The sequence below is a fragment of the Urocitellus parryii genome, chromosome 3, assembly GCF_045843805.1.
Source record: "Urocitellus parryii isolate mUroPar1 chromosome 3, mUroPar1.hap1, whole genome shotgun sequence".
Taxonomy (NCBI): domain Eukaryota; kingdom Metazoa; phylum Chordata; class Mammalia; order Rodentia; family Sciuridae; genus Urocitellus; species Urocitellus parryii.
Genome location: NC_135533.1, coordinates 87,816,815 through 87,832,796, shown reverse-complemented (window position 1 = coordinate 87,832,796; position 15,982 = coordinate 87,816,815). Strand labels below are relative to the sequence as shown.

General features: G+C 45.0%; 1 protein-coding gene across 3 annotated transcripts in view; it reads left to right on the top strand.

Annotated features, from left to right (window-relative positions):
• The first annotated feature begins 986 nt into the window (after positions 1-986).
• Nod1 (nucleotide binding oligomerization domain containing 1) overlaps positions 987-15,982 on the top strand; it is a 53,041-nt gene continuing 38,045 nt past the window's right edge. For all 3 annotated transcript variants that reach the window (XM_026401536.2, XM_077795992.1, XM_077795991.1), the window contains exon 1: positions 987-1,341. The gene's annotated coding sequence lies outside the window, so the exon portion shown is untranslated. The remainder of the gene's footprint in view (positions 1,342-15,982) is intronic.

The window sequence follows — 15,982 nt, the reverse complement described above, 5'->3', positions numbered from 1 at the left end:
GGTTTAGGATTGATATCATGATAGGGGGTTGGGGTCACTATTTAATCTACCACACATAGTTTAAAAACCAATCCAAGCCAGTGTATGCCTATAATCCGGCTGCTCTGAAGGCTGAGGCAGGAGGATTGCAAATCCACACCTTATCTTAAAATAAAATAAATAGGGCTGGGGGTGAGGAGTAAAGCTAAGCCCCGGGTTTAATCCCTAGTATTACAAAACAAACATACGATAAAAATTCAAACATCTACAAAATAACATTTGAAAGACTTGAAGTTACTCAGAATGCAGCAGGAGAAACCAGATTAGAAAATATTAAATGACAGGTTAAAACACATAAAAGATACAGTTCAGAATCCTAGAGGAAGTTTTTTGGTTTTTGTTTTTTTCCCACGAGAGGCTCATATAAGGATAAGGTGGAGGAATTAAAATCTAGACTTCATTTTTGTACTTGCAAGTTTGCGTGTTTTACCCCCTTGTGTTTGTGAAGTTTCACTTTTGACTTAAGATCCTGCTCTCCTTTTCTCAGAAGGCAGCCTTTGTTTGGAAATTTTAATATGCCTAAGTATACGTGGTCACATGATCGAATGCACTTCTTTAGTGTGAATAAGTGACAACATTTATGACATCGATAACGTGTTTAAAAATATCAGGCAAAGTTATTAGCATGTTAAAAATTCCTTTACAACTCAGACAGGAAATGAAAAGAATATTAAATATGCATTGTTAGTAACAAGCTTAAGGACACACAAGAAGAAAAACTAAGATTTTTTTTTTTTTAAAAGTCTAAATCAAAGTCTATGCTCAGCTGCAAATTTGATTACTTTGAACGAGTTTTCATCCAGGTGGAGCACACGTGCCATTTTAACCAGAGCTCCCCGTTACGTCCAGACATTGACTCTGGTTGCTCTTTAGGGGGCGGGTCTTGGCTCCCAGAGGCTGTGGCCAAGCTGTCACGACGAGTTCCCAGCTTGTCACCCCTCGGCGAACTCTGAGGCCTGTCCACTCGCACCTGTGCGGTGGCGCGGTGGCGCGGGGCCGCGTGTCTTCCCGCACGGGCGCCCCTCGGGTTTCAGCGCCAGTCCACCCTGGCCCGCCCCCACCCGGCCTCGGCCTCCCGCAGGAGCCCGCCAGACTCCCGGCGCCGCCAGAGGGGCGCGGCCGCAGCAGCCGTCCCGACCAGTTCCCGTTCCGGGACCGCGAGGCGGCGGTGCCTGCTCTGCCCTTGCGCTGCTGCCGGCGCGGCGCTCTCCGGGCCTCCGCGCTCCGGCGGCCACTGCGCTCCCGGCGCAGCTGGCGCTCGATCTTGCCTGCAGCCGCTGCCGGTTCTGCAAACTTGGCCAAGTAAGTCTTAAGCGATCGCGCGAAGAGACGTGTGTTGGGGTCTGAGGCGCCGCAGGCGAGGAGGCGCAGGGAGGCGAGATCTGCTTGCGGGTGGAACACAACAGTGCTCTGGAAGAGCTCGGGTGGACGAGGTAGAGAAAACCAGGAGTTGGAGAAATGCCGCCAAAGTTCAGAAACGGCACTGAGGCGTCAGTGGAAATGTTTATCCAGCTGTGGTCTAGCTGGCCTTCTCTGTACTGCGGGCAATTTAGAGTCACCTGGGGGGCATTTTAAACATCCAGATACCCAGGCCACACCCTAGATCAATGCAGTCAGAATCTCTAAGTGGGACCTAGGTGTCTGTATTGTTGAAAAGCTCCCTGGGTGACTCCAGTGTGCACCGGAGTTAGGACCAGGGGACCCAAGGGTGGCTTCCAAGAGAAGTTGGGAGGGCTGATGGGGGCCTTCCTAGAGTCCAGCCATCAGATACGCTGGCTCCTTCCAGTGCCCTGTTTGGCCCTGAATCTGAGGTAGGACTTCCCTAAGTGTTCATCTGGCAACAAAATTAGGAAATGAGACAATGCTTGGCAGGGTCCCTGAATATCATATGAAAAATTGCTTCAAGTGAGCAGTCTTTTGTTACACGGAACACAGAATGATAAGAATGATTAATGATGCCCTTTTGGTTCTGCAGTCTGTGAAATGCCTGGATTGCTGGTTTTTTTAGTCTTGGGAAGCCAAGTGCACCCTTGAAACTTCAACACCTTAGGCCCTAAGGGTGAAACCAGAGGTGTACTTGTCTGAGGGTGGGGTTGGTCTTCCCTTGAAAGCTCTCAGTTAAGATTTGCCTGTCACAATTGGAGAATAATTCTCTGCCTCAGAAGTTAGAAGTGGATTCTCTGTCCTCACCTGGGGCAGATAGCTGTAACATGGGGAAGCAGAGCCCTTGGACAAGGGTCAGGCAGCTCCCCAGATGTGCTGGGCAGGTAAGAAAGGTAGATTTAAAACCACAGTAAAAAGGTAGAAGAGGGGTCTTTCTTGCAAGAAAAGAGGGAATGGAGGAATGTTCAAGCTTTGGAGCCCACTAACCCTAAGTTCAAATTCTGATTCTGACATTTCTGTGATCTCTGACCTTTGGCAAGTTACTAGACCTCTCTGAGCCCATGTTCGATTACCTATGGAATAAGAGTAAAGTAGGAGCTCTCTCCAGAGGCTAACATCTTTTAGTGACATGATGTATATCAAACATCAGGCAGGACACATGGCAGGTACACTGTCATTGGTAGTTACTAGTCACAGTAGTGGTAACTTGTGTCCAACAAGTGTTTATTTTATTTTATGATAGTGTTGGTCCAGAAGGTGTCTCCTTCAAAGTTTTATTTCTGCTGGGCCTGGTGGCATACCCCTGTCATCCCAGAGGCTTGGGAGACTAAGGCAGGAGGATTGTGAGTTCAAAGCCAGCCTCAGCAACTTAGCAAGGCCCTAAGCAACTCAGTGAGATCCTGTTTCTAAATAAAATACAAAAAAAAAAAGGATGTGGCTCAGTGGTTAAATGCCCCTGAGTTCAATTCCCAGTACCCCGCAACCACCAAAAAAAGCTGATCCTGCTCTTCTCCCGCCCTGCTGCCCTGCTTAGGGGAGGGATCCAGGGTATCTTCCTCCTCAGGTCTTTGAGGTCTGGGTCCTCAGACTACTAGCACTCTACCACAATCACCAAGAGGGCTTATTAATGGCTCTAGACTACAGGTTTATTCCATGTGATAGAAATAAATTTCTTCACAAAAGAAAGTTGTCCTGAATCTTGAGTCTTCCCACACCCCACTGCCTCCTACATCCCCAAATGGCCTCCAGTGGGGGCTGTCAGCAGACTCCTGTGGCATACATGTGTATCTCCTGTGGGCTGCCATCTCAGATCATGTTCCTGTTTTGCTCCTGACTCTTGGCCTAGGGGTAGTGACTCTTTCTTTGATGACCAAAGACAATCAGAAGTCTAGATCATGAAGCCCAAATCCTATAGCTGCTGATGCCTGCACCCCAGCCAAAACTTTCACCCCTCAGTGTGATGTGACAGTCACTTTGATAGCAATAGCAGCAGCACTGATTAGACTTTACAAATATAAACAGTGGAGTCATAGAGGTATGAAGAGTAAGGTTTATAGTGTCTGTGTGATCACTGATATTAGCTTAAACAAGATACCAGGGCCTTATCTTTTATCAAAAAAAAAGTTCACTATTTGTTAAAAATCTAATATACAAACCTAGGATTTGAAGTTCAAGTTACCAGTTTCTTCTACAATTCTTTTTTTGGGGGAGTGGAGAGTTAGGCAAGATGAAATTAACTAAAATTTCTACTTGTGCTGAATTTTTGTCATGCAGAAGCTATAGGTATTTTGCAAGTTTCCAGGCCCTGGTGTTTTTGGTTTTTTTTTTTTTTTTTTTTTGATATCATGGGGAAGTCAATTGCATGTCACACAAAGGATCTTCTTTCAGTCATCTATAGATCTGAACTTGTTTCTGGGAACACTCTTCTTCATTGCATCAAATGCTCACTGAGTTCTGGCATGGGAGCACAGGCCTGTAATCCTAGTGACTTGGAAGGATCACAAGTTTGACGCCAGCCTGGGAAACTTAGCTAGACCCAGTCTCAAAATAAACAATAGGCATGGGGGCAGGAAAGATGGTGGAATGAGATGGACATCATTACCCTCTTTACATGCATCACAATGTGCGACGCTACATTGTGTACAACCAGAGAAATGAAAAATTGTGCTGCAGTTGTGTACAATGAATCAAAATGCATTCTGTTGTCATATATACCTAATTAGAATAAATAAATTTAAAAAAATGAAAATGGCTGGGGCTGTAGCTCAGTGGTAGAGTCCCTGGGTTCTATCTGCAGTCCAGGGGTGGGAAGGAGTATTTGTTGAGGATAAGTGTTCTTTCCAAATTTGACTCTTGTGGGAAGTGCTGTGTAGCTGCTGCCATTTCAGTGAATTGATGGATTTTACCCAGTGCTAGAAAGTTTGTTGAAGCAAGATATCCTGGCTTGGATTCTTGCTGAGGGGCCTGCCCTTCCAGCATCAACTGTGGGGAGCTTAAGAGCACTGAGAAACCCCTCCTGAGATGGTTTTGGAGAACAGAGTCTGCTTTATTGCACAGCAAAAATATCTTTTATAATGGGCTGGGGTTGTGGCTCAGCAATAGAGTGCTTGCCTAGCACATGCAAGGCCCTGGGTTCAATCCTCAGCAACACATAAAAAATAAAATAAAGGTATTGGGTCTAACTACAACTAAATAAACAAAATATTTAAAAAATAGCTTTTATAGTGGGTATGTGCCAATTTACATATAACATTCACGATAGGCCAGAGGTGATACACAACGTATCATCTTACAAAAGTCCAGACACCAAGAGTTCAGGAACTGCTACTAGGCTGACCTTGCACCAACCGGAGAATAACTTCTTGTCAAAGGAGCAAGGAAATGGCTCTTGCCAGTGTTCTGACAGCACTCTGTCCCAAAACATAGCGTTCTATTGTTCTGTGTTAGGACTTCCCTGCTGCACAATGAGCAAGATAAGCATTCCTCCATGAGGGTCCTAGGTCAGGCCCTGCAACAGATTCTTATTTCAACTTGAGTTTTTTCTGGAACTGTCACACACCAAGCTAGGCAGATGGCTACACAGAGGTGGCCAACGCAAGTTCTCCACCACCTTTCCCTTTGCCTTCCCCCCAACCTCTGGAGCCAGCTGGGGATGCTGTTACTCTTAGGGCATCTTTTCTTGGTCCTTTGATGGAGCAGAGTTCCCCGAGAAGGTATGGCTTCTATGCAGCCAGCAAGGTGATTTTATGTCATTACAATCAATAGGCTACTCTCTAGTAAGCCACCACTTTGGAATTTGTTTAGCTGAGAAGTAATTTTACTTTAAATTAGAAACATATATATAGATTAAAGGGATATTAAATAGGTCAAGATAAGGAACCAGGTCATTACCAATTAATTGAGTACCAGATTAGCACCAGGTTCTGGTAGATTAATATTTTAACAAAACATGAAAATTTATCCCTGTGAGTTTTATTAAAATTATTTTATTAAACAAACACCCCTTGTATGTTTGAGAATATTGATGTCCCTTTTTTGTTGTCTCATCACCACGATATAAGTTAGGGCCAGAGGAACTGGGAGGAAGTAGTGACTGGGTATTTCCAGATCCACATGCAACTGGAGAGGGCAGTCACATCTGGCTGAGGAGACTCCTTACTTGGTGAGAGAGATGATGATGTACTTGGGAGAATATCACACATTGCTCTTATTCCTAAATATTAAAGGTCTAATGACAGGAATGACCATGCTTCATTTGAATACATTCCCAAATTTCTTTCTATGATCTTGGACCAAACCTTCTGCAAGGAACTATTTGGAAAGCTAGGCTTCTTTTTTTGTGTGTGTGTGGGGGGTGGTATCCTAAGTCTTTATAATATAGGACCACAGGCCCCTTCACTGAGAAGGCCATTCCTGACCCCGCTTAACAAGACCAGTGTTCACTGAACATGAAACCAGCCATGTTGGTGATTTCAAGTGGAGATATGAGATCTATAACAAATGCCAGGCAGACAGGATTTAAGTGGGTTTTAGAGCCAGAACAAGGATCCCTTCCTTACCTTGTTTCTTAACTAACTGCGTGACCTTGGCCAAGATCTTTAATCTCCCCAACTCTCTGTCCACTTTTATAGTGACTCCTTTCTTACCAGGTGCTTGAGTATTGATGACTAAACTATGTGAAGCTCCAAAACCAGGAGTTAGCTCTTAAGAACTGGTGATTGTGATGGTGATGATAACTATGACAGCTGCTTTGGTTTTCTGTGCTGGTTTTGCCATCAGCTACTGGTGTGACTTTGAATAAAGTACTTGATCCCCACTACCCTCAGCTTTTGGTACAAAATGGGGATAACTCATCTGTCTGGAAAGACTGGTCTGAGACTTAATTTTATTAAATGAAATGATGATGCAGCTGATTTAATAGACCCCAAATAATAATAGCAGACACTTACATTGACTTCCTGCATACCAGTAAGGCTTTAGAGCTTTTAATTTGGGTTTTTAGCTCATTAAATCTTTCCAACAATTTTACCCAGTATTTATCATTCCCTCCATTTTACAGATGAAACCACTGAGGCTTTATTAGGTTAAGTAGCTCAAAGTTGACAGAGAATAAATGCTGTTCCCAGGACTTGAAGTAGGTAGGGCCCCTGTTATTTTTTTTTTAAATTTATTTTTAGTTGGAGATGGACACAATACCTTCATCTTATTTATTTATTTGTTTGTGGTGCTGAGGATCAAACCCAGTGCTTCACACATGACGGGCGAGTACTCTACCATTGAGCCACAACCACAGTCCCAGAGGGCCCTTGTTTTTAACCTCTGCCCCAATTGCACAGTGAGCAGGGCTTAGCCTCTGCTGGTCCCACCCACCTGCCCTGGCCACCACCTAATTAACTGGTGGGAGAGCACCTGTTCTGCCTAGAGCCCTGTTTCTGGACAGAGGGCCCCAGCTTCCAAAGAAATGGCTGATTATGTAGTACCGTGGGGGTCTCCTCCTTCTGCCCACTCGGGTAACTTGTAAACCTCAACCATTTCTTAGAGTGTGCTACCTAATATCAGCTAAAAAAAAAAAGAAAGAAAAAAGAAAAGAAAAACAGAAGCCCCTGATATTGATACTGACTGATGCTATTAGGATGAATTATTGTGTTTGTTTTGCAATAAGTGCCATCTGTGTGCACTGAGATTGTTAGCCTGTGTAAAGGTACAGCAATGCATACCTTTACCCAGACAGGTATGGGGATATTTAGGAGCACAGAAAACAGTCCCAGACATCCAAGGATGGGATTCAGGTGCAAAATTGATTTTTGCAAAATTGGCCTTGAGGAAGATATAGGAGAACATTTTGGTCTCCAATTCTAAAATAGAATTCCATCACAAATTACGGGTGGCTCTTCTAATTATACCCCTTTTACTGAAATCTCTTACCTTCCCTTACTCCAGTGGCTTTCTCTTCTTCTTAAAATCTCACCGTCTTCCCAGGGGCCTATGTCCATGGAGCTTGGGATCCCAGAAAAGCAAATTCTCAACTGAGCAAGTGATGGATACTTTAGCATTTCTGTGAAGGAGGTGACAATTTCGGGCTTTCCCTGCGGGGTGAAGCATTTTGCTGGCTCCCCAGCCTGGTGTTGAAGAGGATTAGAAAGCTATTTGTAATTCCTGGTTCCTACTGGCTCTTTGGGGCTTCAGTTCTTCAATACATCCATTCAATCAATATTATCAGGCGGTCCTGCCAGGACCCGAAGTCGACTAAATACGTGGGATGCAGCAGTGAATGACACAGACCCAGTCTCAGGCCAAATGGAGTTGGCAGGTGACTGGAGGCTGTCTTTATCACAAATCGCCATGGATCGGTGGCTTCAACAACAGACCTTAATTTCCTACAGTCCTGGAGGCTGAGGGCATGAATGTTGGGTGCAGCACATTCAGGTATACAGGTAAACCCACCCTGGCTTGCAGATGGCCTCCTTATTGCTGGGTCTTCCTGTGGCAGAGAAAGAGAAACAGAAAGCAAGAGATCTTCCTCATGTCTCTTCTTATAAAGACATTAGTCAAGAGGGCTTCACCCTCAGGACTTCATCAAAGATGCATCTACATCTTTGTGAAGCCCCACCTCCAAGGACTTGGGGATTAGGACCTCAGCATAGGAACTATGGGGAACACAGAATTTCCATCCATAGGTGGTGGTGGGGGGCATACAAGAAAATATTTAGTCATCAGTTGTGGTAATGTTACTGGGAATAGAAGGTTCCACTATATTTTGGGAGGCAAAGGTTGATGAAGGAAAACAGATTTATGCAAAATTGGCCTTGAGGAAGATATAGGAGAACATTTTGGTCTCCAGTTCCCCTTTTCTAGAGACTCAGGGGTGTGTGAACAGTAGGACAAAAGGCAGGAAATAAACATGTACATTCCATGAGGCTATGGAACATGTTGTAATTCATTTCTCCCCTAACACCCCCACTAGGGGGTAGCTTGGTAGCTTCTAGTTTCCATTCTCAGCAAGAAGAAACTCCAGATGGGGAGAAGCTGTTAGGAAGAAATAGCTTTTATTTATTTACTTTGGTACTGGGGATTGAACCCAGATACCCTTTACCACTGAGTTACATCCACTGCCCTTTTTTAAATTTTTCATTTTGAGTCAGGGTTTCACTTAGTTGCTGAGGGTCTCACTAAGTGGCTGAGGCTGGCCTCAAACACTCTCCTCCTACCTCAGCCTCCCAAGTCCCTGGGAATATAGGTATGTTCCACCACACCCAGAAAGTTGCTTTTAATTTTAAAGTTGTTTTTAATGTTAAAGGGACTCTGTTTCAGTAAGGCTTTAAGTGGAAACTACAGCCTGCTGTGCTACAAAAGATCAGAGCTGTGCCAGGTTCAGGAGAGTCTGGAGTTGCTTCTCCAGAAACTAGCCTCTTCAACTTGGACTTGGGGCTGCACCAAAGATGCAGATGCAAGGAAGAGTATGCTTGAAGACCAGAGGTCTCCCAGGATTGGGTGTGTGGGGGAACAGAGAGGACCGCCTGTGAGGCCTGAGCCTGGAAGCACAGAGAATAACTAGAGAATGAACCAAGCTCAGGCCAAGCAGAGTGTCTGGGTAAGAGGCTGGGTAAGGAGTCAAGATTTTTTTTCTAATGTTCAGTGAGTGAGAAACTGTTGAAGAATGCCCCCCTCCGCCCCGTCCACTTTTTTTCCCTATCATTAATCTGTCCAGAAAAGGTAATTAACAGATAATTAATTAGTCTGTTTTCTGTCGCTATAACTGAAGAAATTTACCTCTTACACTTCAGAGGCTGGGAGTCTGAGGTCAAGGAACCTCACCTGGTGCAGGTCTGCTTGCTGGTGGGCACTTTGCAGTGGGGAGGAGAGGGAGCTCACAAGAGCCCACTCTACCGGCTTGTATAACAGACCAACGCTAGTGATAACTAACACATTCCCCTGCCAACCTGCTGTGTTAGATTTCCACCACTGACAAAATACCTGAGAGATCAACTTAAAAGGAGGAAATGTTTATTTTGACTCATAGTTTCAGAGGTTTTAGTTCATGGTCACTCAGCCCTGTTTCCTTTGGGCCTATGGAGAGACAGAACATCATGGCAGGGGGCATCATGGAGGAAACTGCTCACCTCATGGCAACTGAGAAGCAAAGAGAGAAAGGAAGGGTTTAAGGTGCCAGTTTCCCTTCAAGGACACACCCCCAGTGACCTAACTTCCTCTGAGGAGGCCTCACCTCTAAAAAGTGAAGTCACCCCCTGGTGCCACAGGCTAGCTAGCAGCCAAGACTTTTTAGTATACAGGCCTTTGGGGGACATTTAGGATGCAAACTTTAACCTCCATGAATCTATTAGTGCTTTAATCTATGAATGGATTAACCCATCATGAGGACAGAGTCCCCAGACCCTGTTGTCTCCAGAAGTTCCCACCTCCAAATACCATTACCATATGACTGTGCTAGGTGTAGCCGAGGGGTAGAGCACCTGCCTGGCATGTGTGAGGCCTGGAGTTCAGTCCCCAGCATGAAAAAAGGAAAAAAGCAGAAAAGAAAGCACATGACGTTGAGGGTTATGTTTCCAACACAGACTTTCTGGAGGACACGTGTTCAGACCATAGCTACCCCTACCTCTGAAGCTTTGTAGACCTTGTGTTCAAGTGTGAAACAATTCTGGAAAGAGACATGGCACTTTTCAATTTCTAGACAAAGGAACCAAGGCTCAGGATAAAGTGAAAGAGGGTGGAACCAGGATTTGGAGCCAGATGTGCCCAGCCCACAGCGCCTGCTCTAGAGTTTTCTGGGTCAGATGAGCTTGAATGGGTGGGGTCCTCCTAAGTACCCCCGCATTCTTCATCAGGAGCCTCAGGGGATGGTCTGGTGGCTTCTAATCCTTCTAGGCTTCTGGAAGCAGAAACAAAAGACTCCAAAGGGTGAAGTGGGGGGGAGTTGGGGAAGTGGGGTCAGGTGTCAGCCTTTGTGAACACAAAATGCCAGGAACCCCCGGGGGAAGGGACATCCACGGAAGGTTTTCAGACATCTATTCTGCCTCCCAGAATTCCTGAAAGGGATGCTTTACTCACCCTATCACCTTTTTATTTTTTATTTTTTGGCACCAGGGATTGAATCCAGGGGTGCTTAAACACCGAGCCATATCCCCAGCCCTTTTTAAAATATTTTATTTACAGACAGGGTCTCACTAAGTTGCTTAGGGCCTCGCTAAATTGCTGAGGCTGGCTTTGAACTTGTGATCCTCCTGCCTCAACATTCAGAGCCCCTGGGATTTCAGGCGTGTGCCACGGGCCCCACTCTATCACTTTTGAAACTTCAAATTACACTATAGGTTGAAAAATTAAAATTCAACTACCAGCAGTTGAATTTGCATATTCTTGGAGGTGTGGGGTTTGGAAGAAGGACATTCTTTATTTAAAGCTCTGGTGACTGGAAAAGGTTCCTCTATACAGGGCCAAGCGCCTACCAGAGCATGCTAGCTTGCTTCTGGCATCTGCATGGACCGCTCCTCCTCCCTCAGTGGGTCTTGGCTGGTCACTGGGTCTTCTCCATAAGCTTGGAGCTCTCTCAGTAAGCAGCCCTGGCCCAGGCTGAGTGGGCTCCATGGAGAACGGTCCATGGTTTGTGGTTCTGTCAAAATCTCAATGTCTGATTGCCACTCAGGGCCAATGCACATAAACGCCAGGTAGTCTGGCTGAGGTCTGATAGATCTGTGTCCCAGACGCTGGCTGGCTGAAGTAACATGCTCAAATGGGGTAATACAAGTCTTCAGCTAAGCACGTTGGCTAGCAGTCAGCAATGTTTATTTGCTCACAGCCAAGTTCCAACTCAAGCTTCTGTGGTGACTAATACATTTTGTTCCTGTGAACTGCTTTTCACTGGAGAAGCCCAGACACTTTCTGTGTCCGTCCTAAACGCCACCTCCAGATGTCCTCGGGCTTCCAGATCTGCCCTTGGTGTAGTGCTTTCTTCTGCATAAGCACTTAAGCCTTTGCTGAGTTCCAGGACCTGGGCTTCTGATTAAAGACTCTTATTTGCTATCAGTTGTCCTTATCAAGATGTTTTTATTCACTGGACCCTCACAGATGATCCCCACAGATGATGTTTTTGAAACTCTTGTTTTTCAAAGCCTGGACCAAACCAGGAAAAGGTCAATCCACAGTTGCCAACCAACCCGGTAAGGCACTGCAGGGAGAGGCTAATTACTAAGCAGTGGGTATTTAAGCAGCCAGCAACTGTACTGATAATTCTTTGGAAACCGAGAGCTAGGCTCTGATTCACCTTTTTAAGGTAGTAGCTAATATGAAAGGCTTAGAGCAACAGGAAAGGCTGGTGGTCCTACAAATGGGAACTTATACAAATAAACTTAGCAGTTGGCATTCCCTAAGGGGGATCGTGAACCATGGAAATGCATATATTCTTCAGTGAGCATGATGAAGCACTGGCTGGCTGTAGGCAGTGAATTGGGCCAGATCCATTCATTCGATGGTTTTTCTCTAGCATCCTACCTGTGCTAGAGATACAATAACTAAGCACATAGACGCCATTCCTTAGAGTCAAATGCTGAGCCTCAAAGATTCCCGGGGCAGATTTTCCGGGTCACTGTGTGCCCAGGACTGATCTAAACCAGGAAGATGTATCAATTCATCGCATCCTCATGGTGATCCTATGAGGTAGGTGCTCTTATTATCTGTGTTTTGCAGATAAGAAATTGCAAGCACAAAAGGGTAGTGTTATTTGCCCAAGTCACACAATTAGTGATTAGGGTCTTTGCCCTTCCCTGCCACAATCAATTGATCAGAAAGAATAATCAATGTAGGAAAGAAAGTACCACCTCCTCTGAGAGAGGTGGGATAAAGTACACCCTTTCTGTAAAGGAGGGACAGGGTGAAGTGGGACCACTGCCCTTTTCCCATTCTGACAGGTGTCAGTCCCCACTGGGAGATGGCAAACTCTTACCTGCTAAGGGGGATACCCTAGCCACAAGTAAGCAAAACAAGCAATTGCCTTGGTGCCAGGAGACCTGGATTCTAGTTTTGGTTGATCCAGATAACTTTCTGTGCTGCTGAGGGCCTCAGTTTCTGCATCTCTAAAATGGGCGAGTGGGTCAGCATTCCAGTCCACTCTGGGAGCCCAGCAGAATGGAGGGGCTGGCCCTCCATGCACTGTGAACAGGGTTTCTTGACCAGAGAAAAGAGCTACTTGACTGGAGAATGCAAGGCAGCTGCTTGGCTTCTCTGAAGGTCCAGGCAGCTGCGAAGGGACGTTCTGTATTTCATCACGGTCCCACCCTGAGTGCTTACGTTGACTGTGTCTGCATTCCTTCCTTTGTGGGCAGAATGACAGTGTCTGTGTGTCTGGGGTTCAGATTATACGGTGCTTTCTCATGAGAGGAAGATGGAGGGAAGGAGAGATGGAGAGGGGAAGGGGGAAGAAGAAGGGAGAGAAACTGAGAGAAGGCATATTACGAGAGATTGACTGGCCTCTGTCTGCTTTGAAGTTCTGAGGGACTAAGTGCTTCCTGATCCTTAAAGTAAATGAGTGTTAATGGAGCTTCAAAGTGTCCAGTAGTCACTATAGCTTCATGCACCTGTAGTTTCCTGCTGTGGCAAAGGCGTACCAGACTGAGCTCATTTTCCAGGTTGAGTTCCTTAATGAATTGAAAACAAAACAAGAAAACAGAAGATATGCCCCCCCCCCCCCCGCCATGTGGATTTTTGAGGATTAAGCTGCAGAGAAAGCAGGACCCAGTTTGAGTTGACGGATTCATATGTGTTCCCTCTATAGCTCTAGCATAGTGTATAAAAACAGGCTGGGCATGAACTTCCTGTTGGAGTGCTCTTGGGATGGGTTAGTCCTCTTGCTTCACTCTTGGGCATCTTGAAGGATGATGGAGGCATGTCATTCACATGATCACCTGTCCCTGAATATCTGGGTTCATGTCAACTGATTCAGTGTGGATTATCTTCATCATTTGCAAAACTCCTCTCAGGAGATAGTTTTGTATTAAATTCACCAGCATGAATGTTGTTCAGAGAGAAGCAATTTCCTCAAGGAGAATCCAGCTACAACCCTTAGCATTCATGGGTATATATTCAAATTGTGCTTGGGGTTATTGTCAAGTTGCTGGGGCCAGTATGTCCTAATGACATACTGTCATCCTGATACTATGAACCCAAGGTGGGTAGGCTGGAAATGATGGTTATAACTTATTTTAATGAATAAATAAATGCTACCAATTATCTCTTTCAATCCTCCAGGACTGTGGTGGACAGAATATCTGGAAGCCTATTTGGCAAGTATGGCAAGTTCTGGGTTTTCTGTGGATGTTTCTGATGGCTAGACTCCAGTGGTGGTGTGTTCTTAACAGAAAGGGAGACAGTGTTTGTAGTGGTTCCCTGGGTAACCATTTGAATGGGGAGCAAGTATGGAGTGGGGAAGACTAAAGTCCATTTGGTATCACACATCTGCTGCTAAGAAATCGAAATTGAAACACCACTTGGGGTGAGAATGGTACATGAAGGCAGCTGAGCTGAGAATGTTTTGCAGCGTGTGTTACAGGAAAAGAAGGGGAAATAATAAAACATCTTGGTAATCAGGAAGCATTTCTTCGGTATGGTGTTTTTTGAGGCCCTTGGGTTAAAAAAACAAAAACCCTACTTGAAAGTCATCTTTGTTGACTTTTGCTCTGTGCTATTTTTGCAGCTATTGATTTTTCACTTTAGATTCCTTATTTCAAACCAGTCCATGAGTTGATAACCTTCTCCTAAATCAAAGACAAAATACTCCTGCTCACACTCAGAACAAGCTCATCAGATTCACTGTGATATTTCCCCAAACCAGGAGGAGCTTTTCACTTACTTCCAGGTGCACAGGAAGAGCCTTGTGCCCATGTGTGTTTGGTTTTAATAAACCATTGTTTAGTTTAATGAGCACTGAGCTTTTTTTTTTTTCTAGCTGGGCAGGATCTTTGAGTCGAGGTGATTTCCTTAGGACGAGGTGATTGCCAAAATGCCTCCTTTAATGGAGTGGGTTTCTGTCCTGTAGAAACTGCAGTCTCCTGAGGGAGAGAGAGGACTATGGTGAGCTTCCTGAGCTAGACATCTTAACTGTTCCTCCTCTGCTTCCAATCCCACTGGCCTTAGACAACTCACTCCCTATCTTGGGCCTTGGTTTCTTCACGTCCAGAATGCTCTTCTTATATAAAATTGTATCTGTCAAATTATTGGGCAAGGAGGAACCACAGTAACAGATAATTTTAAAATCTCAGCAGCTCAAACAACCATCACTTATTTCTCGCTCACCCTCTATGCATCTCCAGTTGGCAAGGGTGCCACTCACTGGAGTTATTTATGGACTTGGCCTTGGGCTGATGGAGCAGCCACCATCTTGCATGGTGTTGGCCATAGTGCCAAAGAAGAGTTGCCTGTTGATGAATGGTGAATACCTCAAGCTGCCTACCCAAAGCACCTCCCTTCACTTCTGCTCACATGTCATGGGTCAAAGCAAGGAGGTAGGGAGTGGTAATCCAGATCTCTAGGAGGAACACCTTGGCTATGTAACTAGCAGCATATTTCTACCACTATGTTGATCCTCGAGGAAGGGGTGGGGAAGTCTGTGAAAAATAGCCTATGGTCAGTAACGTTCTATCATAAGCCTGTTTCTGTGTACGTAAAAGCATTAGCCTTTACCTAGAGCTGCCCAGGTTCCTGAGCAGAAAGCTGTGTGAGAACTTGCATTTCAAGAAAGAAAAGAACTTGAGAAGAGAGAAGTGGGATGTGACCAGGGAGAAGACCTGGGCCAGATTCCAAAGCTGGCCTTGCTTTTATTTGCAATTCTATTTGTTTCCAATATATTTTCAGAAAGTTTCCACAGCAGAAATACTTGCAGAATGGCCTGACTACATTGATCTCACTGGTTTTTTTTTTTTTTGTTTTGTTTTGTTTTTTCATTTGTGTAATCTTTTGAGTTTTAACTCAAAGTTAGCATCTGCTACATTCTTTATGTTTCCCTGAACAGGACTCAGAAGTTTGGAATCTTATCTGCTGGTATTGCAACACCAATTTGCAGAAGGCTGTGTTGTTCATTTTGAAATACATATGTTTAAAAGAGAATGAATGATGATTTCCAAGAATTGGATGTCTTGGCAAAGAGTGAAATAATAGAGCCAGTGTAGATGATGGGAAATGACTTCTTGAGATTTCTCCTCTTGCCCAGCCCTCATCAGTTGGGATGGAGGCCAGATTCTGTCTTGGGAGAAGATTGTGTCTGCTTGTTCTGGGAGTAAAGAGTCATAGCCACACTCGAGGCAGGGTGACTTCTGCATCTAGGCACTGCTGGATGATCTTGCACAGGACAAAGCTACCTGCTAAACAGGACTATATTTGCTGGTGTTAATAGGCTGCAGGAACAAGGGCATGCTGGGAAGATTTGTTCATGGGGTTTATTAAAAGGCCACATGGAATAAGGGCTCCCATGCCTGGTGGCTGTGGAGACCATTTGGCTGTTACTCATGTGTCTGAGTTATTCTAGGTCAGTGTCTGTGTGCCTCAAATTCAAACTTCC